The sequence below is a fragment of the Pseudophryne corroboree genome, chromosome 3 (assembly GCF_028390025.1).
Source record: "Pseudophryne corroboree isolate aPseCor3 chromosome 3, aPseCor3.hap2, whole genome shotgun sequence".
Lineage (NCBI taxonomy): Eukaryota > Metazoa > Chordata > Amphibia > Anura > Myobatrachidae > Pseudophryne > Pseudophryne corroboree.
The window spans coordinates 112,939,939-112,958,958 of NC_086446.1; the positions used below are offsets into that span (position 1 = coordinate 112,939,939).

General features: G+C 41.3%; 76 non-coding genes and 8 pseudogenes across 76 annotated transcripts; all 84 read right to left on the reverse strand.

Annotated features, from left to right (window-relative positions):
- Positions 1–50: 50 nt before the first annotated feature.
- Positions 51–169, reverse strand: LOC135065536 (5S ribosomal RNA). The gene has a single exon (XR_010251815.1). It is a non-coding gene; the product is annotated as a 5S ribosomal RNA (ribosomal RNA).
- Positions 170–276: 107 nt separating this feature from the next.
- On the reverse strand, positions 277–395 carry LOC134900753 (5S ribosomal RNA). Its single transcript, XR_010174257.1, has one exon. It is a non-coding gene; the product is annotated as a 5S ribosomal RNA (ribosomal RNA).
- A 107-nt stretch (positions 396–502) lies between these two features.
- Positions 503–621, reverse strand: LOC135066850 (5S ribosomal RNA). Its single transcript, XR_010253087.1, has one exon. It is a non-coding gene; the product is annotated as a 5S ribosomal RNA (ribosomal RNA).
- Positions 622–728: 107 nt separating this feature from the next.
- LOC135070088 (5S ribosomal RNA) lies at positions 729–847 on the reverse strand. The gene has a single exon (XR_010256263.1). It is a non-coding gene; the product is annotated as a 5S ribosomal RNA (ribosomal RNA).
- A 107-nt stretch (positions 848–954) lies between these two features.
- On the reverse strand, positions 955–1,073 carry LOC135066865 (5S ribosomal RNA). The gene has a single exon (XR_010253102.1). It is a non-coding gene; the product is annotated as a 5S ribosomal RNA (ribosomal RNA).
- A 107-nt stretch (positions 1,074–1,180) lies between these two features.
- Positions 1,181–1,299, reverse strand: LOC135070457 (5S ribosomal RNA). The gene has a single exon (XR_010256623.1). It is a non-coding gene; the product is annotated as a 5S ribosomal RNA (ribosomal RNA).
- Positions 1,300–1,406: 107 nt separating this feature from the next.
- LOC135058346 (5S ribosomal RNA) lies at positions 1,407–1,525 on the reverse strand. Its single transcript, XR_010244777.1, has one exon. It is a non-coding gene; the product is annotated as a 5S ribosomal RNA (ribosomal RNA).
- A 107-nt stretch (positions 1,526–1,632) lies between these two features.
- LOC135062353 (5S ribosomal RNA) lies at positions 1,633–1,751 on the reverse strand. Its single transcript, XR_010248704.1, has one exon. It is a non-coding gene; the product is annotated as a 5S ribosomal RNA (ribosomal RNA).
- Positions 1,752–1,858: 107 nt separating this feature from the next.
- LOC135066200 (5S ribosomal RNA) lies at positions 1,859–1,977 on the reverse strand. The gene has a single exon (XR_010252454.1). It is a non-coding gene; the product is annotated as a 5S ribosomal RNA (ribosomal RNA).
- Positions 1,978–2,084: 107 nt separating this feature from the next.
- On the reverse strand, positions 2,085–2,203 carry LOC135067004 (5S ribosomal RNA). The gene has a single exon (XR_010253234.1). It is a non-coding gene; the product is annotated as a 5S ribosomal RNA (ribosomal RNA).
- Positions 2,204–2,310: 107 nt separating this feature from the next.
- On the reverse strand, positions 2,311–2,429 carry LOC134886345 (5S ribosomal RNA). Its single transcript, XR_010170431.1, has one exon. It is a non-coding gene; the product is annotated as a 5S ribosomal RNA (ribosomal RNA).
- A 107-nt stretch (positions 2,430–2,536) lies between these two features.
- On the reverse strand, positions 2,537–2,655 carry LOC135058748 (5S ribosomal RNA). The gene has a single exon (XR_010245171.1). It is a non-coding gene; the product is annotated as a 5S ribosomal RNA (ribosomal RNA).
- A 107-nt stretch (positions 2,656–2,762) lies between these two features.
- On the reverse strand, positions 2,763–2,881 carry LOC135064406 (5S ribosomal RNA). The gene has a single exon (XR_010250714.1). It is a non-coding gene; the product is annotated as a 5S ribosomal RNA (ribosomal RNA).
- A 107-nt stretch (positions 2,882–2,988) lies between these two features.
- LOC134900754 (5S ribosomal RNA) lies at positions 2,989–3,107 on the reverse strand. Its single transcript, XR_010174258.1, has one exon. It is a non-coding gene; the product is annotated as a 5S ribosomal RNA (ribosomal RNA).
- Positions 3,108–3,214: 107 nt separating this feature from the next.
- LOC135066851 (5S ribosomal RNA) lies at positions 3,215–3,333 on the reverse strand. Its single transcript, XR_010253088.1, has one exon. It is a non-coding gene; the product is annotated as a 5S ribosomal RNA (ribosomal RNA).
- Positions 3,334–3,440: 107 nt separating this feature from the next.
- Positions 3,441–3,559, reverse strand: LOC135070089 (5S ribosomal RNA). The gene has a single exon (XR_010256264.1). It is a non-coding gene; the product is annotated as a 5S ribosomal RNA (ribosomal RNA).
- A 107-nt stretch (positions 3,560–3,666) lies between these two features.
- Positions 3,667–3,785, reverse strand: LOC135066866 (5S ribosomal RNA). Its single transcript, XR_010253103.1, has one exon. It is a non-coding gene; the product is annotated as a 5S ribosomal RNA (ribosomal RNA).
- Positions 3,786–3,892: 107 nt separating this feature from the next.
- Positions 3,893–4,011, reverse strand: LOC135070458 (5S ribosomal RNA). The gene has a single exon (XR_010256624.1). It is a non-coding gene; the product is annotated as a 5S ribosomal RNA (ribosomal RNA).
- A 107-nt stretch (positions 4,012–4,118) lies between these two features.
- LOC135058347 (5S ribosomal RNA) lies at positions 4,119–4,237 on the reverse strand. The gene has a single exon (XR_010244778.1). It is a non-coding gene; the product is annotated as a 5S ribosomal RNA (ribosomal RNA).
- Positions 4,238–4,344: 107 nt separating this feature from the next.
- LOC135063936 (5S ribosomal RNA) lies at positions 4,345–4,463 on the reverse strand. Its single transcript, XR_010250255.1, has one exon. It is a non-coding gene; the product is annotated as a 5S ribosomal RNA (ribosomal RNA).
- Positions 4,464–4,570: 107 nt separating this feature from the next.
- Positions 4,571–4,689, reverse strand: LOC135066211 (5S ribosomal RNA). Its single transcript, XR_010252465.1, has one exon. It is a non-coding gene; the product is annotated as a 5S ribosomal RNA (ribosomal RNA).
- Positions 4,690–4,796: 107 nt separating this feature from the next.
- LOC135067005 (5S ribosomal RNA) lies at positions 4,797–4,915 on the reverse strand. Its single transcript, XR_010253235.1, has one exon. It is a non-coding gene; the product is annotated as a 5S ribosomal RNA (ribosomal RNA).
- Positions 4,916–5,022: 107 nt separating this feature from the next.
- On the reverse strand, positions 5,023–5,141 carry LOC134886347 (5S ribosomal RNA). The gene has a single exon (XR_010170432.1). It is a non-coding gene; the product is annotated as a 5S ribosomal RNA (ribosomal RNA).
- Positions 5,142–5,248: 107 nt separating this feature from the next.
- LOC135058749 (5S ribosomal RNA) lies at positions 5,249–5,367 on the reverse strand. Its single transcript, XR_010245172.1, has one exon. It is a non-coding gene; the product is annotated as a 5S ribosomal RNA (ribosomal RNA).
- A 107-nt stretch (positions 5,368–5,474) lies between these two features.
- Positions 5,475–5,593, reverse strand: LOC135064408 (5S ribosomal RNA). The gene has a single exon (XR_010250715.1). It is a non-coding gene; the product is annotated as a 5S ribosomal RNA (ribosomal RNA).
- Positions 5,594–5,700: 107 nt separating this feature from the next.
- On the reverse strand, positions 5,701–5,819 carry LOC135058348 (5S ribosomal RNA). Its single transcript, XR_010244779.1, has one exon. It is a non-coding gene; the product is annotated as a 5S ribosomal RNA (ribosomal RNA).
- Positions 5,820–5,926: 107 nt separating this feature from the next.
- On the reverse strand, positions 5,927–6,045 carry LOC135062354 (5S ribosomal RNA). The gene has a single exon (XR_010248705.1). It is a non-coding gene; the product is annotated as a 5S ribosomal RNA (ribosomal RNA).
- Positions 6,046–6,152: 107 nt separating this feature from the next.
- On the reverse strand, positions 6,153–6,271 carry LOC135066223 (5S ribosomal RNA). Its single transcript, XR_010252477.1, has one exon. It is a non-coding gene; the product is annotated as a 5S ribosomal RNA (ribosomal RNA).
- A 107-nt stretch (positions 6,272–6,378) lies between these two features.
- LOC135066234 (5S ribosomal RNA) lies at positions 6,379–6,497 on the reverse strand. The gene has a single exon (XR_010252488.1). It is a non-coding gene; the product is annotated as a 5S ribosomal RNA (ribosomal RNA).
- A 107-nt stretch (positions 6,498–6,604) lies between these two features.
- On the reverse strand, positions 6,605–6,723 carry LOC135063657 (5S ribosomal RNA). Its single transcript, XR_010249982.1, has one exon. It is a non-coding gene; the product is annotated as a 5S ribosomal RNA (ribosomal RNA).
- A 107-nt stretch (positions 6,724–6,830) lies between these two features.
- LOC135065537 (5S ribosomal RNA) lies at positions 6,831–6,949 on the reverse strand. The gene has a single exon (XR_010251816.1). It is a non-coding gene; the product is annotated as a 5S ribosomal RNA (ribosomal RNA).
- A 107-nt stretch (positions 6,950–7,056) lies between these two features.
- Positions 7,057–7,175, reverse strand: LOC135059696 (5S ribosomal RNA). Its single transcript, XR_010246097.1, has one exon. It is a non-coding gene; the product is annotated as a 5S ribosomal RNA (ribosomal RNA).
- Positions 7,176–7,282: 107 nt separating this feature from the next.
- On the reverse strand, positions 7,283–7,401 carry LOC135067793 (5S ribosomal RNA). Its single transcript, XR_010254003.1, has one exon. It is a non-coding gene; the product is annotated as a 5S ribosomal RNA (ribosomal RNA).
- Positions 7,402–7,508: 107 nt separating this feature from the next.
- On the reverse strand, positions 7,509–7,627 carry LOC135064061 (5S ribosomal RNA). Its single transcript, XR_010250378.1, has one exon. It is a non-coding gene; the product is annotated as a 5S ribosomal RNA (ribosomal RNA).
- Positions 7,628–7,734: 107 nt separating this feature from the next.
- Positions 7,735–7,853, reverse strand: LOC135058750 (5S ribosomal RNA). The gene has a single exon (XR_010245174.1). It is a non-coding gene; the product is annotated as a 5S ribosomal RNA (ribosomal RNA).
- A 107-nt stretch (positions 7,854–7,960) lies between these two features.
- Positions 7,961–8,079, reverse strand: LOC135070459 (5S ribosomal RNA). Its single transcript, XR_010256625.1, has one exon. It is a non-coding gene; the product is annotated as a 5S ribosomal RNA (ribosomal RNA).
- A 107-nt stretch (positions 8,080–8,186) lies between these two features.
- LOC134901708 (5S ribosomal RNA) lies at positions 8,187–8,305 on the reverse strand. The gene has a single exon (XR_010175191.1). It is a non-coding gene; the product is annotated as a 5S ribosomal RNA (ribosomal RNA).
- A 107-nt stretch (positions 8,306–8,412) lies between these two features.
- Positions 8,413–8,531, reverse strand: LOC135062355 (5S ribosomal RNA). The gene has a single exon (XR_010248706.1). It is a non-coding gene; the product is annotated as a 5S ribosomal RNA (ribosomal RNA).
- A 107-nt stretch (positions 8,532–8,638) lies between these two features.
- Positions 8,639–8,757, reverse strand: LOC135066246 (5S ribosomal RNA). The gene has a single exon (XR_010252500.1). It is a non-coding gene; the product is annotated as a 5S ribosomal RNA (ribosomal RNA).
- A 107-nt stretch (positions 8,758–8,864) lies between these two features.
- Positions 8,865–8,983, reverse strand: LOC135060699 (5S ribosomal RNA). Its single transcript, XR_010247092.1, has one exon. It is a non-coding gene; the product is annotated as a 5S ribosomal RNA (ribosomal RNA).
- Positions 8,984–9,090: 107 nt separating this feature from the next.
- On the reverse strand, positions 9,091–9,209 carry LOC134886349 (5S ribosomal RNA). Its single transcript, XR_010170434.1, has one exon. It is a non-coding gene; the product is annotated as a 5S ribosomal RNA (ribosomal RNA).
- A 107-nt stretch (positions 9,210–9,316) lies between these two features.
- Positions 9,317–9,435, reverse strand: LOC135069971 (5S ribosomal RNA). The gene has a single exon (XR_010256148.1). It is a non-coding gene; the product is annotated as a 5S ribosomal RNA (ribosomal RNA).
- A 107-nt stretch (positions 9,436–9,542) lies between these two features.
- On the reverse strand, positions 9,543–9,661 carry LOC135064409 (5S ribosomal RNA). Its single transcript, XR_010250716.1, has one exon. It is a non-coding gene; the product is annotated as a 5S ribosomal RNA (ribosomal RNA).
- Positions 9,662–9,768: 107 nt separating this feature from the next.
- On the reverse strand, positions 9,769–9,887 carry LOC135058349 (5S ribosomal RNA). The gene has a single exon (XR_010244780.1). It is a non-coding gene; the product is annotated as a 5S ribosomal RNA (ribosomal RNA).
- A 107-nt stretch (positions 9,888–9,994) lies between these two features.
- LOC135062356 (5S ribosomal RNA) lies at positions 9,995–10,113 on the reverse strand. Its single transcript, XR_010248707.1, has one exon. It is a non-coding gene; the product is annotated as a 5S ribosomal RNA (ribosomal RNA).
- A 107-nt stretch (positions 10,114–10,220) lies between these two features.
- On the reverse strand, positions 10,221–10,339 carry LOC135059574 (5S ribosomal RNA). Its single transcript, XR_010245975.1, has one exon. It is a non-coding gene; the product is annotated as a 5S ribosomal RNA (ribosomal RNA).
- A 107-nt stretch (positions 10,340–10,446) lies between these two features.
- Positions 10,447–10,565, reverse strand: LOC134901976 (5S ribosomal RNA). Its single transcript, XR_010175451.1, has one exon. It is a non-coding gene; the product is annotated as a 5S ribosomal RNA (ribosomal RNA).
- A 107-nt stretch (positions 10,566–10,672) lies between these two features.
- On the reverse strand, positions 10,673–10,791 carry LOC135062765 (5S ribosomal RNA). The gene has a single exon (XR_010249109.1). It is a non-coding gene; the product is annotated as a 5S ribosomal RNA (ribosomal RNA).
- Positions 10,792–10,898: 107 nt separating this feature from the next.
- On the reverse strand, positions 10,899–11,017 carry LOC135063658 (5S ribosomal RNA). Its single transcript, XR_010249983.1, has one exon. It is a non-coding gene; the product is annotated as a 5S ribosomal RNA (ribosomal RNA).
- Positions 11,018–11,124: 107 nt separating this feature from the next.
- LOC135065538 (5S ribosomal RNA) lies at positions 11,125–11,243 on the reverse strand. The gene has a single exon (XR_010251817.1). It is a non-coding gene; the product is annotated as a 5S ribosomal RNA (ribosomal RNA).
- Positions 11,244–11,350: 107 nt separating this feature from the next.
- LOC135069732 (5S ribosomal RNA) lies at positions 11,351–11,470 on the reverse strand. Its single transcript, XR_010255916.1, has one exon. It is a non-coding gene; the product is annotated as a 5S ribosomal RNA (ribosomal RNA).
- Positions 11,471–11,577: 107 nt separating this feature from the next.
- LOC134894877 (5S ribosomal RNA) lies at positions 11,578–11,697 on the reverse strand (annotated as a pseudogene).
- Positions 11,698–11,804: 107 nt separating this feature from the next.
- LOC134897451 (5S ribosomal RNA) lies at positions 11,805–11,928 on the reverse strand (annotated as a pseudogene).
- Positions 11,929–12,035: 107 nt separating this feature from the next.
- On the reverse strand, positions 12,036–12,155 carry LOC134888357 (5S ribosomal RNA; annotated as a pseudogene).
- A 107-nt stretch (positions 12,156–12,262) lies between these two features.
- On the reverse strand, positions 12,263–12,381 carry LOC135059698 (5S ribosomal RNA). Its single transcript, XR_010246099.1, has one exon. It is a non-coding gene; the product is annotated as a 5S ribosomal RNA (ribosomal RNA).
- A 107-nt stretch (positions 12,382–12,488) lies between these two features.
- LOC135067795 (5S ribosomal RNA) lies at positions 12,489–12,607 on the reverse strand. The gene has a single exon (XR_010254004.1). It is a non-coding gene; the product is annotated as a 5S ribosomal RNA (ribosomal RNA).
- Positions 12,608–12,714: 107 nt separating this feature from the next.
- LOC134884696 (5S ribosomal RNA) lies at positions 12,715–12,833 on the reverse strand. Its single transcript, XR_010168833.1, has one exon. It is a non-coding gene; the product is annotated as a 5S ribosomal RNA (ribosomal RNA).
- Positions 12,834–12,940: 107 nt separating this feature from the next.
- LOC135058751 (5S ribosomal RNA) lies at positions 12,941–13,059 on the reverse strand. Its single transcript, XR_010245175.1, has one exon. It is a non-coding gene; the product is annotated as a 5S ribosomal RNA (ribosomal RNA).
- A 107-nt stretch (positions 13,060–13,166) lies between these two features.
- LOC134891723 (5S ribosomal RNA) lies at positions 13,167–13,285 on the reverse strand (annotated as a pseudogene).
- Positions 13,286–13,392: 107 nt separating this feature from the next.
- LOC134901709 (5S ribosomal RNA) lies at positions 13,393–13,511 on the reverse strand. The gene has a single exon (XR_010175192.1). It is a non-coding gene; the product is annotated as a 5S ribosomal RNA (ribosomal RNA).
- A 107-nt stretch (positions 13,512–13,618) lies between these two features.
- On the reverse strand, positions 13,619–13,737 carry LOC135062358 (5S ribosomal RNA). Its single transcript, XR_010248709.1, has one exon. It is a non-coding gene; the product is annotated as a 5S ribosomal RNA (ribosomal RNA).
- A 107-nt stretch (positions 13,738–13,844) lies between these two features.
- LOC135066257 (5S ribosomal RNA) lies at positions 13,845–13,963 on the reverse strand. Its single transcript, XR_010252511.1, has one exon. It is a non-coding gene; the product is annotated as a 5S ribosomal RNA (ribosomal RNA).
- Positions 13,964–14,070: 107 nt separating this feature from the next.
- On the reverse strand, positions 14,071–14,189 carry LOC135060700 (5S ribosomal RNA). Its single transcript, XR_010247093.1, has one exon. It is a non-coding gene; the product is annotated as a 5S ribosomal RNA (ribosomal RNA).
- Positions 14,190–14,296: 107 nt separating this feature from the next.
- On the reverse strand, positions 14,297–14,415 carry LOC134888641 (5S ribosomal RNA; annotated as a pseudogene).
- A 107-nt stretch (positions 14,416–14,522) lies between these two features.
- Positions 14,523–14,641, reverse strand: LOC135069972 (5S ribosomal RNA). Its single transcript, XR_010256149.1, has one exon. It is a non-coding gene; the product is annotated as a 5S ribosomal RNA (ribosomal RNA).
- A 107-nt stretch (positions 14,642–14,748) lies between these two features.
- Positions 14,749–14,867, reverse strand: LOC135064411 (5S ribosomal RNA). Its single transcript, XR_010250718.1, has one exon. It is a non-coding gene; the product is annotated as a 5S ribosomal RNA (ribosomal RNA).
- Positions 14,868–14,974: 107 nt separating this feature from the next.
- LOC135058350 (5S ribosomal RNA) lies at positions 14,975–15,093 on the reverse strand. The gene has a single exon (XR_010244781.1). It is a non-coding gene; the product is annotated as a 5S ribosomal RNA (ribosomal RNA).
- A 107-nt stretch (positions 15,094–15,200) lies between these two features.
- Positions 15,201–15,319, reverse strand: LOC135062359 (5S ribosomal RNA). The gene has a single exon (XR_010248710.1). It is a non-coding gene; the product is annotated as a 5S ribosomal RNA (ribosomal RNA).
- A 107-nt stretch (positions 15,320–15,426) lies between these two features.
- Positions 15,427–15,545, reverse strand: LOC135059575 (5S ribosomal RNA). Its single transcript, XR_010245976.1, has one exon. It is a non-coding gene; the product is annotated as a 5S ribosomal RNA (ribosomal RNA).
- Positions 15,546–15,652: 107 nt separating this feature from the next.
- LOC135060035 (5S ribosomal RNA) lies at positions 15,653–15,771 on the reverse strand. Its single transcript, XR_010246427.1, has one exon. It is a non-coding gene; the product is annotated as a 5S ribosomal RNA (ribosomal RNA).
- A 107-nt stretch (positions 15,772–15,878) lies between these two features.
- Positions 15,879–15,997, reverse strand: LOC134885380 (5S ribosomal RNA). Its single transcript, XR_010169495.1, has one exon. It is a non-coding gene; the product is annotated as a 5S ribosomal RNA (ribosomal RNA).
- A 107-nt stretch (positions 15,998–16,104) lies between these two features.
- LOC135063659 (5S ribosomal RNA) lies at positions 16,105–16,223 on the reverse strand. Its single transcript, XR_010249984.1, has one exon. It is a non-coding gene; the product is annotated as a 5S ribosomal RNA (ribosomal RNA).
- Positions 16,224–16,330: 107 nt separating this feature from the next.
- On the reverse strand, positions 16,331–16,449 carry LOC135065540 (5S ribosomal RNA). The gene has a single exon (XR_010251819.1). It is a non-coding gene; the product is annotated as a 5S ribosomal RNA (ribosomal RNA).
- Positions 16,450–16,556: 107 nt separating this feature from the next.
- Positions 16,557–16,676, reverse strand: LOC135069733 (5S ribosomal RNA). The gene has a single exon (XR_010255917.1). It is a non-coding gene; the product is annotated as a 5S ribosomal RNA (ribosomal RNA).
- Positions 16,677–16,783: 107 nt separating this feature from the next.
- Positions 16,784–16,903, reverse strand: LOC134894878 (5S ribosomal RNA; annotated as a pseudogene).
- A 107-nt stretch (positions 16,904–17,010) lies between these two features.
- On the reverse strand, positions 17,011–17,134 carry LOC134897452 (5S ribosomal RNA; annotated as a pseudogene).
- Positions 17,135–17,241: 107 nt separating this feature from the next.
- On the reverse strand, positions 17,242–17,361 carry LOC134885039 (5S ribosomal RNA). The gene has a single exon (XR_010169167.1). It is a non-coding gene; the product is annotated as a 5S ribosomal RNA (ribosomal RNA).
- A 107-nt stretch (positions 17,362–17,468) lies between these two features.
- On the reverse strand, positions 17,469–17,587 carry LOC135059699 (5S ribosomal RNA). Its single transcript, XR_010246100.1, has one exon. It is a non-coding gene; the product is annotated as a 5S ribosomal RNA (ribosomal RNA).
- A 107-nt stretch (positions 17,588–17,694) lies between these two features.
- On the reverse strand, positions 17,695–17,813 carry LOC135067796 (5S ribosomal RNA). Its single transcript, XR_010254005.1, has one exon. It is a non-coding gene; the product is annotated as a 5S ribosomal RNA (ribosomal RNA).
- Positions 17,814–17,920: 107 nt separating this feature from the next.
- LOC134893146 (5S ribosomal RNA) lies at positions 17,921–18,039 on the reverse strand (annotated as a pseudogene).
- Positions 18,040–18,144: 105 nt separating this feature from the next.
- On the reverse strand, positions 18,145–18,263 carry LOC135064339 (5S ribosomal RNA). Its single transcript, XR_010250648.1, has one exon. It is a non-coding gene; the product is annotated as a 5S ribosomal RNA (ribosomal RNA).
- Positions 18,264–18,370: 107 nt separating this feature from the next.
- LOC135062360 (5S ribosomal RNA) lies at positions 18,371–18,489 on the reverse strand. Its single transcript, XR_010248711.1, has one exon. It is a non-coding gene; the product is annotated as a 5S ribosomal RNA (ribosomal RNA).
- Positions 18,490–18,596: 107 nt separating this feature from the next.
- On the reverse strand, positions 18,597–18,715 carry LOC135066269 (5S ribosomal RNA). The gene has a single exon (XR_010252522.1). It is a non-coding gene; the product is annotated as a 5S ribosomal RNA (ribosomal RNA).
- A 107-nt stretch (positions 18,716–18,822) lies between these two features.
- LOC134886040 (5S ribosomal RNA) lies at positions 18,823–18,941 on the reverse strand. The gene has a single exon (XR_010170137.1). It is a non-coding gene; the product is annotated as a 5S ribosomal RNA (ribosomal RNA).
- Between the last annotated feature and the right edge of the window lie 79 nt (positions 18,942–19,020).

Here is a 19,020-nt window from a genome sequence, read left to right on the forward strand (position 1 = left end):
TACGTTTGAAAATGGAATGCATCAACAGAACGGTGTTGGCAGTATAAAAATATCTACAGCACCTTGTATTCCCAGGTGGTCTCCCATACAAGTACTGACCAGGCCCAACACTGCTTAGCTTCCAAGATCAGATGAGATTGGGCGTATCCAGTGTGGTGTGGCTGTAGATGAGCTTTAAGGTTTCTGTTAGAACTTTTCTACTTCTAACTACTGGTTCATAAATGAATATGTTTGAAAATGGAATGCATCAACAGAACGGTGTTGGCAGTATAAAAATATCTACAGCACCTTGTATTCCCAGGTGGTTTCCCATCCAAGTACTAACCAGGCCCAACACTGCTTAGCTTCCAAGATCAGATGAGATTGGGTGTATCCAGTGTGGTGTGGCTGTAGATGAGCTTTATGGTTTCTGTTAGAACTTTTCTACTTCTAACTACTGGTTCATAAATGAATACGTTTGAAAATGGAATGCATCAACAGAACGGTGTTGGTAGTATAAAAATATCTACAGCACCTTGTATTCCCAGGTGGTCTCCCATCCAAGTACTAACCAGGCCCAACACTACTTAGCTTCCAAGATCAGATGAGATTGGGCGTATCCAGTGTGGAGTGGCTGTAGATGAGCTTTGTGGTTTCTGTTAGAACTTTTCTACTTCTAACTACTGGTTCATAAATGAATACGTTTGAAAATGGAATGCATCAACAGAACGGTGTTGGCAGTATAAAAATATCTACAGTACCTTGTATTCCCAGGTGGTTTCCCATCCAAGTACTAACCAGGCCCAACACTGCTTAGCTTCCAAGATCAGATGAGATTGGGCGTATCCAGTGTGGTGTTGCTGTAGATGAGCTTTGTGGTTTCTGTTAGAACTTTTCTACTTCTAACTACTGGTTCATAAATGAATACGTTTGAAAATGGAATGCATCAACAGAACGGTGTTGGCAGTATAAAAATATCTACAGCACCTTGTATTCCCAGGTGGTTTCCCATCCAAGTACTAACCAGGCCCAACACTGCTTAGCTTCCAAGATCAGATGAGATTGGACGTATCCAGTGTGGTGTGGCTGTAGATGAGCTTTGTAGTTTCTGTTAGAACTTTTCTACTTCTAACTACTGGTTCATAAATGAATACGTTTGAAAATGGAATGCATCAACAGAACTGTGTTGGCAGTATAAAAATATCTACAGCACCTTGTATTCCCAGGTGGTCTCCCATCCAAGTACTAACCAGGCCCAACACTGCTTAGCTTCCAAGACCAGATGAGATTGGGCATATCCAGTGTGGTGTGGCTGTAGAAGAGCTTTATGGTTTCTGTAAGTACTTTTCTACTTCTAACTACTGGTTCATAAATGAATACGTTTGAAAATGGAATGCATCAACAGAACGGTGTTGGTAGTATAAAAATATCTACAGCACCTTGTATTCCCAGGTGGTCTCCCATTCAAGTACTAACCAGGCCCAACACTGCTTAGCTTCCAAGATCAGATGAGATTGGGCGTATCCAGTGTGGTGTGGCTGTAGATGAGCTTTATGGTTTCTGTTAGAACTTTTCTACTTCTAACTACTGGTTCATAAATGAATACGTTTTAAAATGGAATGCATCAACAGAACGGTGTTGGTAGTATAAAAATATCTACAGCACCTTGTATTCCCAGGTGGTCTCCCATCCAAGTACTAACCAGGCCCAACACTGCTTAGCTTCCAAGATCAGATGAGATTGGGCGTATCCAATGTGGTGTGGCTGTAAATGAGCTTTGTGGTTTCTGTTAGAACTTTTCTACTTCTAACTACTGGTTCATAAATGAATACGTTTGAAAATGGAATGCATCAACAGAACAGTGTTGGCAGTATAAAAATATCTACAGCACCTTGTATTCCCAGGTGGTCTCCCATCCAAGTACTAACCAGGCCCAACACTGCTTAGCTTCCAAGATCAGATGAGATTGGGCGTATCCAGTGTGGTGTGGCTGTAGATGAGCTTTCTGGTTTCTGTTTGAACTTTTCTACTTCTTACTACTGGTTCATAAATGAATACATTTGAAAATTGAATGCATCAACAGAACGGTGTTGGCAGTATAAAAATATCTACAGCACCTTGTATTCCCAGGTGGTCTCCCATACAAGTACTAACCAGGCCCAACACTGCTTAGCTTCCAAGATCAGATGAGATTGGGCGTATCCAGTGTAGTGTGGCTGTAGATGAGCTTTGTGGTTTCTGTTAGAACTTTTCTACTTCTAACTACTGGTTCATAAATGAATACGTTTGAAAATGGAATGCATCAACAGAACGGTGTTGGCAGTATAAAAATATCTACAGCACCTTGTATTCCCAGGTGGTTTCCCATCCAAGTACTAACCATGCCCAACACTGCTTAGCTTCCAAGATCAGATGAGATTGGGCGTATCCAGTGTGGTGTTGCTGTAGATGAGCTTTGTGGTTTCTGTTAGAACTTTTCTACTTCTAACTACTGGTTCATAAATGAATAAGTTTGAAAATGGAATGCATCAACAGAACGGTGTTGGCAGTATAAAAATATCTACAGCACCTTGTATTCCCAGGTGGTTTCCCATCCAAGTACTAACCAGGCCCAACACTGCTTAGCTTCCAAGATCAGATGAGATTGGGCGTATCCAGTGTGGTGTGGCTGTAGATGAGCTTTGTGGTTTCTGTTAGAACTTTTCTACTTCTAACTACTGGTTCATAAATGAATACGTTTGAAAATGGAATGCATCAACAGAACGGTGTTGGCAGTATAAAAATATCTACAGCACCTTGTATTCCCAGGTGGTCTCCCATCCAAGTACTAACCAGGCCCAACACTGCTTAGCTTCCAAGATCAGATGAGATTGGGCATATCCAGTGTGGTGTGGCTGTAGAAGAGCTTTATGGTTTCTGTTAGAACTTTTCTACTTCTAACTACTGGTTCATAAATGAATACGTTTGAAAATGGAATGCATCAACAGAACGGTGTTGGCAGTATAAAAATATCTACAGCACCTTGTATTCCCAGGTGGTTTCCCATCCAAGTACTAACCAGGCCCAACACTGCTTAGCTTCCAAGATCAGATGAGATTGGGTGTATCCAGTGTGGTGTGGCTGTAGATGAGCTTTATGGTTTCTGTTAGAACTTTTCTACTTCTAACTACTGGTTCATAAATGAATACGTTTGAAAATGGAATGCATCAACAGAACGGTGTTGGTAGTATAAAAATATCTACAGCACCTTGTATTCCCAGGTGGTCTCCCATCCAAGTACTAACCAGGCCCAACACTACTTAGCTTCCAAGATCAGATGAGATTGGGCGTATCCAGTGTGGAGTGGCTGTAGATGAGCTTTGTGGTTTCTGTTAGAACTTTTCTACTTCTAACTACTGGTTCATAAATGAATACGTTTGAAAATGGAATGCATCAACAGAACGGTGTTGGCAGTATAAAAATATCTACAGTACCTTGTATTCCCAGGTGGTTTCCCATCCAAGTACTAACCAGGCCCAACACTGCTTAGCTTCCAAGATCAGATGAGATTGGGCGTATCCAGTGTGGTGTTGCTGTAGATGAGCTTTGTGGTTTCTGTTAGAACTTTTCTACTTCTAACTACTGGTTCATAAATGAATACGTTTGAAAATGGAATGCATCAACAGAACGGTGTTGGCAGTATAAAAATATCTACAGCACCTTGTATTCCCAGGTGGTTTCCCATCCAAGTACTAACCAGGCCCAACACTGCTTAGCTTCCAAGATCAGATGAGATTGGACGTATCCAGTGTGGTGTGGCTGTAGATGAGCTTTGTAGTTTCTGTTAGAACTTTTCTACTTCTAACTACTGGTTCATAAATGAATACGTTTGAAAATGGAATGCATCAACAGAACTGTGTTGGCAGTATAAAAATATCTACAGCACCTTGTATTCCCAGGTGGTCTCCCATCCAAGTACTAACCAGGCCCAACACTGCTTAGCTTCCAAGACCAGATGAGATTGGGCATATCCAGTGTGGTGTGGCTGTAGAAGAGCTTTATGGTTTCTGTAAGTACTTTTCTACTTCTAACTACTGGTTCATAAATGAATACGTTTGAAAATGGAATGCATCAACAGAACGGTGTTGGTAGTATAAAAATATCTACAGCACCTTGTATTCCCAGGTGGTCTCCCATTCAAGTACTAACCAGGCCCAACACTGCTTAGCTTCCAAGATCAGATGAGATTGGGCGTATCCAGTGTGGTGTGGCTGTAGATGAGCTTTATGGTTTCTGTTAGAACTTTTCTACTTCTAACTACTGGTTCATAAATGAATACGTTTTAAAATGGAATGCATCAACAGAACGGTGTTGGTAGTATAAAAACATCTACAGCACCTTGTATTCCCAGGTGGTCTCCCATCCAAGTACTAACCAGGCCCAACACTGCTTAGCTTCCAAGATCAGATGAGATTGGGCGTATCCAATGTGGTGTGGCTGTAAATGAGCTTTGTGGTTTCTGTTAGAACTTTTCTACTTCTAACTACTGGTTCATAAATGAATACGTTTGAAAATGGAATGCATCAACAGAACAGTGTTGGCAGTATAAAAATATCTACAGCACCTTGTATTCCCAGGTGGTCTCCCATCCAAGTACTAACCAGGCCCAACACTGCTTAGCTTCCAAGATCAGATGAGATTGGGCGTATCCAGTGTGGTGTGGCTGTAGATGAGCTTTCTGGTTTCTGTTTGAACTTTTCTACTTCTTACTACTGGTTCATAAATGAATACATTTGAAAATTGAATGCATCAACAGAACGGTGTTGGCAGTATAAAAATATCTACAGCACCTTGTATTCCCAGGTGGTCTCCCATACAAGTACTAACCAGGCCCAACACTGCTTAGCTTCCAAGATCAGATGAGATTGGGCGTATCCAGTGTAGTGTGGCTGTAGATGAGCTTTGTGGTTTCTGTTAGAACTTTTCTACTTCTAACTACTGGTTCATAAATGAATACGTTTGAAAATGGAATGCATCAACAGAACGGTGTTGGCAGTATAAAAATATCTACAGCACCTTGTATTCCCAGGTGGTTTCCCATCCAAGTACTAACCATGCCCAACACTGCTTAGCTTCCAAGATCAGATGAGATTGGGCGTATCCAGTGTGGTGTTGCTGTAGATGAGCTTTGTGGTTTCTGTTAGAACTTTTCTACTTCTAACTACTGGTTCATAAATGAATAAATTTGAAAATGGAATGCATCAACAGAACGGTGTTGGCAGTATAAAAATATCTACAGCACCTTGTATTCCCAGGTGGTTTCCCATCCAAGTACTAACCAGGCCCAACACTGCTTAGCTTCCAAGATCAGATGAGATTGGGCGTATCCAGTGTGGTGTGGCTGTAGATGAGCTTTGTGGTTTCTGTTAGAACTTTTCTACTTCTAACTACTGGTTCATAAATGAATACGTTTGAAAATGGAATGCATCAACAGAACGGTGTTGGCAGTATAAAAATATCTACAGCACCTTGTATTCCCAGGTGGTCTCCCATCCAAGTACTAACCAGGCCCAACACTGCTTAGCTTCCAAGATCAGATGAGATTGGGCATATCCAGTGTGGTGTGGCTGTAGAAGAGCTTTATGGTTTCTGTTAGAACTTTTCTACTTCTAACTACTGGTTCATAAATGAATACGTTTGAAAATGGAATGCATCAACAGAACGGTGTTGGTAGTATAAAAATATCTACAGCACCTTGTATTCCCAGGTGGTCTCCCATTCAAGTACTAACCAGGCCCAACACTGCTTAGCTTCCAAGATCAGATGAGATTGGGCGTATCCAGTGTGGTGTGGCTGTAGATGAGCTTTATGGTTTCTGTTAGAACTTTTCTACTTCTAACTACTGGTTCATAAATGAATACGTTTTAAAATGGAATGCATCAACAGAACGGTGTTGGTAGTATAAAAATATCTACAGCACCTTGTATTCCCAGGTGGTCTCCCATCCAAGTACTAACCAGGCCCAACACTGCTTAGCTTCCAAGATCAGATGAGATTGGGCGTATCCAATGTGGTGTGGCTGTAAATGAGCTTTGTGGTTTCTGTTAGAACTTTTCTACTTCTAACTACTGGTTCATAAATGAATACGTTTGAAAATGGAATGCATCAACAGAACAGTGTTGGCAGTATAAAAATATCTACAGCACCTTGTATTCCCAGGTGGTCTCCCATCCAAGTACTAACCAGGCCCAACACTGCTTAGCTTCCAAGATCAGATGAGATTGGGCGTATCCAGTGTGGTGTGGCTGTAGATGAGCTTTATGGTTTCTGTTAGAACTATTCTACTTCTAACTACTGGTTCATAAATGAATACGTTTGAAAATGGAATGCATCAACAGAACGGTGTTGGCAGTATAAAAATATCTACAGCACCTTGTATTCCCAGGTGGTCTCCCATCCAAGTACTAACCAGGCCCAACACTGCTTAGCTTCCAAGATCAGATGAGATTGGGCGTATCCAGTGTGGTGTGGCTGTAGATGAGCTTTGTGGTTTCTGTTAGAACTTTTCTACTTCTAACTACTGGTTCATAAATGAATACGTTTGAAAATGGAATGCATCAACAGAACGGTGTTGGCAGTATAAAAATATCTACAGCACCTTGTATTCCCAGGTGGTCTCCTATCCAAGTACTAACCAGGCCCAACACTGCTTAGCTTCCAAGATCAGATGAGATTGGGCGTATCCAGTGTGGTGTGGCTGTAGATGAACTTTGTGGTTTCTGTTAGAACTTTTCTACTTCTAACTACTGGTTCATAAATGAATACATTTGAAAATGGAATGCATCAACAGGACGGTGTTGGCAGTATAAAAATATCTACAGCACCTTGTATTCCCAGGTGGTCTCCCATACAAGTACTGACCAGGCCCAACACTGCTTAGCTTCCAAGATCAGATGAGATTGGGCGTATCCAGTGTGGTGTGGCTGTAGATGAGCTTTGTGGTTTCTGTTTGAACTTTTCTACTTCTAACTACTGGTTCATAAATGAATACATTTGAAATTTGAATGCATCAACAGAACGGTGTTGGCAGTATAAAAATATCTACAGCACCTTGTATTCCCAGGTGGTCTCCCATCCAAGTACTAACCAGGCCCAACACTGCTTAGCTTCCAAGATCAGATGAGATTGGGCGTATCCAGTGTGGTGTTGCTGTAGATGAACTTTCTGGTTTCTGTTAGAACTTTTCTACTTCTAACTACTGGTTCATAAATGAATACGTTTGAAAATGGAATGCATCAACAGAACGGTGTTGGCAGTATAAAAATATCTACAGCACCTTGTATTCCCAGGTGGTCTCCCATCCAAGTACTAACCAGGCCCAACACTGCTTAGCTTCCAAGATCAGATGAGATTGGGCGTATCCAGTGTTGTGTGGCTGTAGATGAGCTTTATGGTTTCTGTTTGAACTTTTCTACTTCTAGCTACTGGTTCATAAATGAATACGTTTTAAAATGGAATGCATCAACAGAACGGTGTTGGCAGTATAAAAATATCTACAGCACCTTGTATTCCCAGGTGGTTTCCCATCCAAGTACTAACCAGGCCCAACACTGCTTAGCTTCCAAGATCAGATGAGATTGGGCGTATCCAGTGTGGTGTTGCTGTAGATGAGCTTTGTGGTTTCTGTTAGAACTTTTCTACTTCTAACTACTGGTTCATAAATGAATACGTTTGAAAATGGAATGCATCAACAGAACGGTGTTGGCAGTATAAAAATATCTACAGCACCTTGTATTCCCAGGTGGTTTCCCATCCAAGTACTAACCAGGCCCAACACTGCTTAGCTTCCAAGATCAGATGAGATTGGGCGTATCCAGTGTGGTGTGGCTGTAGATGAGCTTTGTAGTTTCTGTTAGAACTTTTCTACTTCTAACTACTGGTTCATAAATGAATACGTTTGAAAATGGAATGCATCAACAGAACTGTGTTGGCAGTATAAAAATATCTACAGCACCTTGTATTCCCAGGTGGTCTCCCATCCAAGTACTAACCAGGCCCAACACTGCTTAGCTTCCAAGACCAGATGAGATTGGGCATATCCAGTGTGGTGTGGCTGTAGAAGAGCTTTATGGTTTCTGTAAGTACTTTTCTACTTCTAACTACTGGTTCATAAATGAATACGTTTGAAAATGGAATGCATCAACAGAACGGTGTTGGTAGTATAAAAATATCTACAGCACCTTGTATTCCCAGGAGGTCTCCCATTCAAGTACTAACCAGGCCCAACACTGCTTAGCTTCCAAGATCAGATGAGATTGGGCGTATCCAGTGTGGTGTGGCTGTAGATGAGCTTTATGGTTTCTGTTAGAACTTTTCTACTTCTAACTACTGGTTCATAAATGAATACGTTTTAAAATGGAATGCATCAACAGAACGGTGTTGGTAGTATAAAAATATCTACAGCACCTTGTATTCCCAGGTGGTCTCCCATCCAAGTACTAACCAGGCCCAACACTGCTTAGCTTCCAAGATCAGATGAGATTGGGCGTATCCAATGTGGTGTGGCTGTAAATGAGCTTTGTGGTTTCTGTTAGAACTTTTCTACTTCTAACTACTGGTTCATAAATGAATACGTTTGAAAATGGAATGCATCAACAGAACAGTGTTGGCAGTATAAAAATATCTACAGCACCTTGTATTCCCAGGTGGTCTCCCATCCAAGTACTAACCAGGCCCAACACTGCTTAGCTTCCAAGATCAGATGAGATTGGGCGTATCCAGTGTGGTGTGGCTGTAGATGAGCTTTCTGGTTTCTGTTTGAACTTTTCTACTTCTTACTACTGGTTCATAAATGAATACATTTGAAAATTGAATGCATCAACAGAACGGTGTTGGCAGTATAAAAATATCTACAGCACCTTGTATTCCCAGGTGGTCTCCCATCCAAGTACTAACCAGGCCCAACACTGCTTAGCTTCCAAGATCAGATGAGATTGGGCGTATCCAGTGTAGTGTGGCTGTAGATGAGCTTTGTGGTTTCTGTTAGAACTTTTCTACTTCTAACTACTGGTTCATAAATGAATACGTTTGAAAATGGAATGCATCAACAGAACGGTGTTGGCAGTATAAAAATATCTACAGCACCTTGTATTCCCAGGTGGTTTCCCATCCAAGTACTAACCATGCCCAACACTGCTTAGCTTCCAAGATCAGATGAGATTGGGCGTATCCAGTGTGGTGTTGCTGTAGATGAGCTTTGTGGTTTCTGTTAGAACTTTTCTACTTCTAACTACTGGTTCATAAATGAATAAGTTTGAAAATGGAATGCATCAACAGAACGGTGTTGGCAGTATAAAAATATCTACAGCACCTTGTATTCCCAGGTGGTTTCCCATCCAAGTACTACCCAGGCCCAACACTGCTTAGCTTCCAAGATCAGATGAGATTGGGCGTATCCAGTGTTGTGTGGCTGTAGATGAGCTTTGTGGTTTCTGTTAGAACTTTTCTACTTCTAACTACTGGTTCATAAATGAATACGTTTGAAAATGGAATGCATCAACAGAACGGTGTTGGCAGTATAAAAATATCTACAGCACCTTGTATTCCCAGGTGGTCTCCCATCCAAGTACTAACCAGGCCCAACACTGCTTAGCTTCCAAGATCAGATGAGATTGGGCATATCCAGTGTGGTGTGGCTGTAGAAGAGCTTTATGGTTTCTGTTAGAACTTTTCTACTTCTAACTACTGGTTCATAAATGAATACGTTTGAAAATGGAATGCATCAACAGAACGGTGTTGGTAGTATAAAAATATCTACAGCACCTTGTATTCCCAGGTGGTCTCCCATTCAAGTACTAACCAGGCCCAACACTGCTTAGCTTCCAAGATCAGATGAGATTGGGCGTATCCAGTGTGGTGTGGCTGTAGATGAGCTTTATGGTTTCTGTTAGAACTTTTCTACTTCTAACTACTGGTTCATAAATGAATACGTTTTAAAATGGAATGCATCAACAGAACGGTGTTGGTAGTATAAAAATATCTACAGCACCTTGTATTCCCAGGTGGTCTCCCATCCAAGTACTAACCAGGCCCAACACTGCTTAGCTTCCAAGATCAGATGAGATTGGGCGTATCCAATGTGGTGTGGCTGTAAATGAGCTTTGTTGTTTCTGTTAGAACTTTTCTACTTCTAACTACTGGTTCATAAATGAATACGTTTGAAAATGGAATGCATCAACAGAACAGTGTTGGCAGTATAAAAATATCTACAGCACCTTGTATTCCCAGGTGGTCTCCCATCCAAGTACTAACCAGGCCCAACACTGCTTAGCTTCCAAGATCAGATGAGATTGGGCGTATCCAGTGTGGTGTCGCTGTAGATGAGCTTTGTGGTTTCTGTTTGAACTTTTCTACTTCTTACTACTGGTTCATAAATGAATACATTTGAAAATTGAATGCATCAACAGAACGGTGTTGGCAGTATAAAAATATCTACAGCACCTTGTATTCCCAGGTGGTCTCCCATCCAAGTACTAACAAGGCCCAACACTGCTTAGCTTCCAAGATCAGATGAGATTGGGCGTATCCAGTGTGGTGTGACTGTAGATGAGCTTTGTGGTTTCTGTTAGAACTTTTCTACTTCTAACTACTGGTTCATAAATGAATACGTTTGAAAATGGAATGCATCAACAGAACGGTGTTGGCAGTATAAAAATATCTACAGCACCTTGTATTCCCAGGTGGTCTCCCATCCAAGTACTAACCAGGCCCAACACTGCTTAGCTTCCAAGATCAGATGAGATTGGGCGTATCCAGTGTGGTGTGGTTGTAGATGAACTTTGTGGTTTCTGTTAGAACTTTTCTACTTCTAACTACTGGTTCATAAATGAATACGTTTTAAAATGGAATGCATCAACAGAACGGTGTTGGCAGTATAAAAGTATCTACAGCACCTTGTATTCCCAGGTGGTCTCCTATCCAAGTACTAACCAGGCCCAACACTGCTTAGCTTCCAAGATCAGATGAGATTGGGCGTATCCAGTGTGGTGTGGCTGTAGATGAACTTTGTGGTTTCTGTTAGAACTTTTCTACTTCTAACTACTGGTTCATAAATGAATACGTTTGAAAATGGAATGCATCAACAGAACGGTGTTGGCAGTATAAAAATATCTACAGCACCTTGTATTCCCAGGTGGTCTCCCATACAAGTACTGACCAGGCCCAACACTGCTTAGCTTCCAAGATCAGATGAGATTGGGCGTATCCAGTGTGGTGTGGCTGTAGATGAGCTTTGTGGTTTCTGTTTGAACTTTTCTACTTCTAACTACTGGTTCATAAATGAATACATTTGAAATTTGAATGCATCAACAGAACGGTGTTGGCAGTATAAAAATATCTACAGCACCTTGTATTCCCAGGTGGTCTCCCATCCAAGTACTAACCAGGCCCAACACTGCTTAGCTTCACAAGATCAGATGAGATTGGGCGTATCCAGTGTGGTGTGGCTGTAGATGAGCTTTACGGTTTCTGTTAGAACTATTCTACTTCTAACTACTGGTTCATAAATGAATACGTTTGAAAATGGAATGCATCAACAGAACGGTGTTGGTAGTATAAAAATATCTACAGCACATTGTATTCCCAGGTGGTCTCCCATCCAAGTACTAACCAGGCCCAACACTGCTTAGCTTCACAAGATCAGATGAAATTGGGCGTATCCAGTGTGGTGTGGCTGTATATGAGCTTTATGGTTTCTGTTAGAACTATTCTACTTCTAACTACTGGTTCATAAATGAATACGTTTGAAAATGGAATGCATCAACAGAACGGTGTTGGTAGTATAAAAATATCTACAGCACATTGTATTCCCAGGTGGTCTCTCATCCAAGTACTAACCATGCCCAACACTGCGTAGCTTCCTAGATCAGATGAGATGAGATTGGGCGTATCCAGTGTGGTGTGGCAGTAGATGAGCTTTGTGGTTTCAGTTAGAACTTTTCTACTTCTAACTACTGGTTCATAAATGAATACGTTTGAAAATGGAATACATCAACAGAACGGTGTTGGCAGTATAAAAATATCTACAGCACCTATGTATTCCCAGGTGGTCTCCCATCCAAGTACTAACCAGGCCCAACACTGCTTAGCTTCCAAGATCAGATGAGATTGAGCATATCCAGTGTGGTGTGGCTGTAGAAGAGCTTTATGGTTTCTGTTAGTACTTTTCTACTTCTAACTACTGGTTCATAAATGAATACGTTTGAAAATGGAATGCATCAACAGAACGGTGTTGGCAGTATAAAAATATCTACAGCACCTTGTATTCCCAGGTGGTCTCCCATCCAAGTACTAACCAGGCCCAACACTGCTTAGCTTCCAAGATCAGATGAGATTGGGCGTATCCAGTGTGGTGTTGCTGTAGATGAACTTTCTGGTTTCTGTTAGAACTTTTCTACTTCTAACTACTGGTTCATAAATGAATACGTTTGAAAATGGAATGCATCAACAGAACGGTGTTGGCAGTATAAAAATATCTACAGCACCTTGTATTCCCAGGTGGTCTCCCATCCAAGTACTAACCAGGCCCAACACTGCTTAGCTTCCAAGATCAGATGAGATTGGGCGTATCCAGTGTTGTGTGGCTGTAGATGAGCTTTGTGGTTTCTGTTTGAACTTTTCTACTTCTAGCTACTGGTTCATAAATGAATACGTTTTAAAATGGAATGCATCAACAGAACGGTGTTGGCAGTATAAAAATATCTACAGCACCTTGTATTCCCAGGTGGTTTCCCATCCAAGTACTAACCAGGCCCAACACTGCTTAGCTTCCAAAATCAGATGAGATTGGGCGTATCCAGTGTGGTGTTGCTGTAGATGAGCTTTGTGGTTTCTGTTAGAACTTTTCTACTTCTAACTACTGGTTCATAAATGAATACGTTTGAAAATGGAATGCATCAACAGAACGGTGTTGGCAGTATAAAAATATCTACAGCACCTTGTATTCCCAGGTGGTTTCCCATCCAAGTACTAACCAGGCCCAACACTGCTTAGCTTCCAAGATCAGATGAGATTGGGCGTATCCAGTGTGGTGTGGCTGTAGATGAGCTTTGTAGTTTCTGTTAGAACTTTTCTACTTCTAACTACTGGTTCATAAATGAATACGTTTGAAAATGGAATGCATCAACAGAACTGTGTTGGCAGTATAAAAATATCTACAGCACCTTGTATTCCCAGGTGCTCTCCCATCCAAGTACTAACCAGGCCCAACACTGCTTAGCTTCCAAGACCAGATGAGATTGGGCATATCCAGTGTGGTGTGGCTGTAGAAGAGCTTTATGGTTTCTGTAAGTACTTTTCTACTTCTAACTACTGGTTCATAAATGAATACGTTTGAAAATGGAATGCATCAACAGAACGGTGTTGGTAGTATAAAAATATCTACAGCACCTTGTATTCCCAGGAGGTCTCCCATTCAAGTACTAACCAGGCCCAACACTGCTTAGCTTCCAAGATCAGATGAGATTGGGCGTATCCAGTGTGGTGTGGCTGTAGATGAGCTTTATGGTTTCTGTTAGAACTTTTCTACTTCTAACTACTGGTTCATAAATGAATACGTTTTAAAATGGAATGCATCAACAGAACGGTGTTGGTAGTATAAAAATATCTACAGCACCTTGTATTCCCAGGTGGTCTCCCATCCAAGTACTAACCAGGCCCAACACTGCTTAGCTTCCAAGATCAGATGAGATTGGGCGTATCCAATGTGGTGTGGCTGTAAATGAGCTTTGTGGTTTCTGTTAGAACTTTTCTACTTCTAACTACTGGTTCATAAATGAATACGTTTGAAAATGGAATGCATCAACAGAACAGTGTTGGCAGTATAAAAATATCTACAGCACCTTGTATTCCCAGGTGGTCTCCCATCCAAGTACTAACCAGGCCCAACACTGCTTAGCTTCCAAGATCAGATGAGATTGGGCGTATCCAGTGTGGTGTGGCTGTAGATGAGCTTTCTGGTTTCTGTTTGAACTTTTCTACTTCTTACTACTGGTTCATAAATGAATACATTTGAAAATTGAATGCATCAACAGAACGGTGTTGGCAGTATAAAAATATCTACAGCACCTTGTATTCCCAGGTGGTCTCCCATCCAAGTACTAACCAGGCCCAACACTGCTTAGCTTCCAAGATCAGATGAGATTGGGCGTATCCAGTGTAGTGTGGCTGTAGATGAGCTTTGTGGTTTCTGTTAGAACTTTTCTACTTCTAACTACTGGTTCATAAATGAATACGTTTGAAAATGGAATGCATCAACAGAACGGTGTTGGCAGTATAAAAATATCTACAGCACCTTGTATTCCCAGGTGGTTTCCCATCCAAGTACTAACCATGCCCAACACTGCTTAGCTTCCAAGATCAGATGAGATTGGGCGTATCCAGTGTGGTGTTGCTATAGATGAGCTTTGTGGTTTCTGTTAGAACTTTTCTACTTCTAACTACTGGTTCATAAATGAATAAGTTTGAAAATGGAATGCATCAACAGAACGGTGTTGGCAGTATAAAAATATCTACAGCACCTTGTATTCCCAGGTGGTTTCCCATCCAAGTACTACCCAGGCCCAACACTGCTTAGCTTCCAAGATCAGATGAGATTGGGCGTATCCAGTGTTGTGTGGCTGTAGATGAGCTTTGTGGTTTCTGTTAGAACTTTTCTACTTCTAACTACTGGTTCATAAATGAATACGTTTGAAAATGGAATGCATCAACAGAACGGTGTTGGCAGTATAAAAATATCTACAGCACCTTGTATTCCCAGGTGGTCTCCCATCCAAGTACTAACCAGGCCCAACACTGCTTAGCTTCCAAGATCAGATGAGATTGGGCATATCCAGTGTGGTGTGGCTGTAGAAGAGCTTTATGGTTTCTGTTAGAACTTTTCTACTTCTAACTACTGGTTCATAAATGAATACGTTTGAAAATGGAATGCATCAACAGAACGGTGTTGGTAGTATAAAAATATCTACAGCACCTTGTATTCCCAGGTGGTCTCCCATTCAAGTACTAACCAGGCCCAACACTGCTTAGCTTCCAAGATCAGATGAGATTGGGCGTATCCAGTGTGGTGTGGCTGTAGATGAGCTTTATGGTTTCTGTTAGAACTTTTCTACTTCTAACTACTGGTTCATAAATGAATACGTTTTAAAATGGAATGCATCAACAGAACGGTGTTGGTAGTATAAAAATATCTACAGCACCTTGTATTCCCAGGTGGTCTCCCATCCAAGTACTAACCAGGCCCAACACTGCTTAGCTTCCAAGATCAGATGAGATTGGGCGTATCCAATGTGGTGTGGCTGTAAATGAGCTTTGTGGTTTCTGTTAGAACTTTTCTACTTCTAACTACTGGTTCATAAATGAATACGTTTGAAAATGGAATGCATCAACAGAACAGTGTTGGCAGTATAAAAATATCTACAGCACCTTGTATTCCCAGGTGGTCTCCCATCCAAGTACTAACCAGGCCCAACACTGCTTAGCTTCCAAGATCAGATGAGATTGGGCGTATCCAGTGTGGTGTCGCTGTAGATGAGCTTTGTGGTTTCTGTTTGAACTTTTCTACTTCTTACTACTGGTTCATAAATGAATACATTTGAAAATTGAATGCATCAACAGAACGGTGTTGGCAGTATAAAAATATCTACAGCACCTTGTATTCCCAGGTGGTCTCCCATCCAAGTACTAACAAGGCCCAACACTGCTTAGCTTCCAAGATCAGATGAGATTGGGCGTATCCAGTGTGGTGTGGCTGTAGATGAGCTTTGTGGTTTCTGTTAGAACTTTTCTACTTCTAACTACTGGTTCATAAATGAATACGTTTGAAAATGGAATGCATCAACAGAACGGTGTTGGCAGTATAAAAATATCTACAGCACCTTGTATCCCCAGGTGGTCTCCCATCCAAGTACTAACCAGGCCCAACACTGCTTAGCTTCCAAGATCAGATGAGATTGGGCGTATCCAGTGTGGTGTGGTTGTAGATGAACTTTGTGGTTTCTGTTAGAACTTTTCTACTTCTAACTACTGGTTCATAAATGAATACGTTTTAAAATGGAATGCATCAACAGAACGGTGTTGGCAGTATAAAAGTATCTACAGCACCTTGTATTCCCAGGTGGTCTCCTATCCAAGTACTAACCAGGCCCAACACTGCTTAGCTTCCAAGATCAGATGAGATTGGGCGTATCCAGTGTGGTGTGGCTGTAGATGAACTTTGTGGTTTCTGTTAGAACTTTTCTACTTCTAACTACTGGTTCATAAATGAATACGTTTGAAAATGGAATGCATCAACAGAACGGTGTTGGCAGTATAAAAATATCTACAGCACCTTGTATTCCCAGGTGGTCTCCCATACAAGTACTGACCAGGCCCAACACTGCTTAGCTTCCAAGATCAGATGAGATTGGGCGTATCCAGTGTGGTGTGGCTGTAGATGAGCTTTGTGGTTTCTGTTTGAACTTTTCTACTTCTAACTACTGGTTCATAAATGAATACATTTGAAATTTGAATGCATCAACAGAACGGTGTTGGCAGTATAAAAATATCTACAGCACCTTGTATTCCCAGGTGGTCTCCCATCCAAGTACTAACCAGGCCCAACACTGCTTAGCTTCACAAGATCAGATGAGATTGGGCGTATCCAGTGTGGTGTGGCTGTAGATGAGCTTTACGGTTTCTGTTAGAACTATTCTACTTCTAACTACTGGTTCATAAATGAATACGTTTGAAAATGGAATGCATCAACAGAACGGTGTTCGTAGTATAAAAATATCTACAGCACATTGTATTCCCAGGTGGTCTCCCATCCAAGTACTAACCAGGCCCAACACTGCTTAGCTTCACAAGATCAGATGAAATTGGGCGTATCCAGTGTGGTGTGGCTGTATATGAGCTTTATGGTTTCTGTTAGAACTATTCTACTTCTAACTACTGGTTCATAAATGAATACGTTTGAAAATGGAATGCATCAACAGAACGGTGTTGGTAGTATAAAAATATCTACAGCACATTGTATTCCCAGGTGGTCTCTCATCCAAGTACTAACCATGCCCAACACTGCGTAGCTTCCTAGATCAGATGAGATGAGATTGGGCGTATCCAGTGTGGTGTGGCAGTAGATGAGCTTTGTGGTTTCTGTTAGAACTTTTCTACTTCTAACTACTGGTTCATAAATGAATACGTTTGAAAATGGAATACATCAACAGAACGGTGTTGGCAGTATAAAAATATCTACAGCACCTATGTATTCCCAGGTGGTCTCCCATCCAAGTACTAACCAGGCCCAACACTGCTTAGCTTCCAAGATCAGATGAGATTGGGCATATCCAGTGTGGTGTGGCTGTAGAAGAGCTTTATGGTTTCTGTTAGTACTTTTCTACTTCTAACTACTGGTTCATAAATGAATACGTTTGAAAATGGAATGCATCAACAGAACGGTGTTGGCAGTATAAAAATATCTACAGCACCTTGTATTCCCAGGTGGTCTCCCATCCAAGTACTAACCAGGCCCAACACTGCTTAGCTTCCAAGATCAGATGAGATTGGGCGTATCCAGTGTGGTGTTGCTGTAGATGAACTTTCTGGTTTCTGTTAGAACTTTTCTACTTCTAACTACTGGTTCATAAATGAATACGTTTGAAAATGGAATGCATCAACAGAACGGTGTTGGCAGTATAAAAATATCTACAGCACCTTGTATTCCCAGGTGGTCTCCCATCCAAGTACTAACCAGGCCCAACACTGCTTAGCTTCCAAGATCAGATGAGATTGGGCGTATCCAGTGTTGTGTGGCTGTAGATGAGCTTTGTGGTTTCTGTTTGAACTTTTCTACTTCTAGCTACTGGTTCATAAATGAATACGTTTTAAAATGGAATGCATCAACAGAACGGTGTTGGCAGTATAAAATTATCTACAGCACCTTGTATTCCCAGGTGGTCTCCCATCCAAGTACTAACCAGTCCCAACACTGCTTAGCTAACAAGATCAGATGAGATTGGGCGTATCCAGTGTGGTGTTGCTGTAGATGAACTTTCTGGTTTGTTAGAACTTTTCTACTTCTAACTACTGGTTCATAAATGAATACTTTTTAAAATGGAATGCATCAACAGAATGGTGTTGGCAGTATAAAAATATCTACAGCACCTTGTATTCCCAGGTGGTCTCCCATCCAAGTACTAACCAGGCCCAACACTGCTTAGCTTCCAAGATCAGATGAGATTTGGCGTATCCAGTGTGGTGTGGCTGTAGATGAACTTTCTGGTTTCTGTTAGAACTTTTCTACTTCTAACTACTGGTTCATAAATGAATACGTTTTAAAATGGAATGCATCAACAGAACGGTGTTGGCAGTATAAAAATATCTACAGCACCTTGTATTCCCAGGTGGTCTCCCATCCAAGTACTAACCAGGCCCAACACTGCTTAGCTTCCAAGATCAGATGAGATTGGGCGTATCCAATGTGGTGTGGCTGTAAATGAGCTTTGTGGTTTCTGTTAGAACTTTTCTACTTCTAACTACTGGTTCATAAATGAATACGTTTGAAAATGGAATGCATCAACAGAACAGTGTTGGCAGTATAAAAATATCTACAGCACCTTGTATTCCCAGGTGGTCTCCCATCCAAGTACTAACCAGGCCCAACACTGCTTAGCTTCCAAGATCAGATGAGATTGGGCGTATCCAGTGTGGTGTGGCTGTAGATGAGCTTTCTGGTTTCTGTTTGAACTTTTCTACTTCTTACTACTGGTTCATAAATGAATACATTTGAAAATTGAATGCATCAACAGAACGGTGTTGGCAGTATAAAAATATCTACAGCACCTTGTATTCCCAGGTGGTCTCCCATCCAAGTACTAACCAGGCCCAACACTGCTTAGCTTCCAAGATCAGATGAAATTGGGCGTATCCAGTGTTGTGTGGCTGTAGATGAGCTTTGTGGTTTCTGTTAGAACTTTTCTACTTCTAACTACTGGTTCATAAATGAATACGTTTGAAAATGGAATGCAT